The sequence below is a fragment of the Myotis lucifugus genome, unplaced genomic scaffold (assembly GCF_000147115.1).
Source record: "Myotis lucifugus unplaced genomic scaffold, Myoluc2.0 scaffold_191, whole genome shotgun sequence".
Taxonomy (NCBI): domain Eukaryota; kingdom Metazoa; phylum Chordata; class Mammalia; order Chiroptera; family Vespertilionidae; genus Myotis; species Myotis lucifugus.
Genome location: NW_005871239.1, coordinates 1,611,912 through 1,613,204, shown reverse-complemented (window position 1 = coordinate 1,613,204; position 1,293 = coordinate 1,611,912). Strand labels below are relative to the sequence as shown.

At 35.0% G+C, this 1,293-nt stretch overlaps 1 pseudogene; it reads right to left on the bottom strand.

Moving 5' to 3' along the window:
* Positions 1-317: 317 nt before the first annotated feature.
* On the bottom strand, positions 318-634 carry LOC102437308 (annotated as a pseudogene).
* Between the last annotated feature and the right edge of the window lie 659 nt (positions 635-1,293).

Sequence of the window (1,293 nt, the reverse complement as noted above, 5' to 3'; positions counted from 1 at the left end):
ATCTAATCTATGATTTTTCTCTCTCTATTGTTATTATTGCAACATCATGCATGATTAACTAAGTGATTAAAGCTTTCTAACACATTGAAATATTTCTAGTCAAACTGAAGAGTAAACTGAAGATGCATTTATTTTTAAAATTATTTTTAAAAGGGTAGAATTAATATTTTATTGTCATTTATAATCAGATGGTAGTTGAATATATAGTCTCTATACTTGATCTATCTTCTTTTTTTTTTTTTGGTGTCAGAAGTGGGATATCTTCTTTTCATTTGTAAATAAAAAAAATTACAAGAGCCAATGGCTGGTTAACAGGATTAAACTAATTCATTGATGGCGGCTTCAAGTTTTTCCTTATTAGCTCCAGAAAATTCACCCACCTTTTGTCCTTTTTTAAGAAACTAGAAGGTTGACATGCATTTGACTTCGCACTCTGCAGCAACATCCTGACAGTCATCGGCATCTACTTCAAGGACCACCACATTGAAATACTTTCAGAGAGGAAGTGATAGAAGGGCTTAATCATTTTGCAAGGCCTACACCATGTGGCGGAGAAGTCAACTACTACAAGTTTACCTCCTGCACTGTTCCAGGCTTCCTGAAAAGCATACTTGCTCTTGATCTGCCTCACCATTTTGGCATCTGAGGTCTGACCAGTGACTGTAAAAAGCAATGCAAGTGGATGAAAAGTGGCAGACCGAGCTCTGAAGATGCTTTTAATGTCAACCGTAATTGTTGAAAATTTTTCTAAAATATATGCTTTCTACTCAGTGGACTACAACAAAAATGACAGATACTGTCTTTGATCATTTGAGATCTAAAAATGTTTTAGAATGATCATTATGGATTTCCTTGTGCATTATGATTGATAAAGATTATTTACATTAATGAGTGAGTCTGTACAGATTAGGAAGTATTTCAAGGATATAGTAAGTGACTTACCAAGGTGGAGACTGGGGATGGTGGGAGCTGTTTGCTTAGCTGAGAGGAGTCTTCTATTATTGATATAGTTAGGATTGCTAGCTGAAGGGGATATTTTAAAAAAGAACATCTAGTTTGTTTTATATTTCTCTGCAGAAAATATACCCTCTTTTTGCCTGTACACATAACAGACCACTCCCACTGCCTCACCCTTGTTACACCACAGGGATACAGAATAGCAGGCAGAATAATACAACAAATACCTACCTACCATCCAGCTTTTTCAAATCTTAATATTGTATGATATTCACATCAGATTGCTTTTATTATGTGAAATACAACATTACCGATAAAACTGAAGCCCCTTCGGTA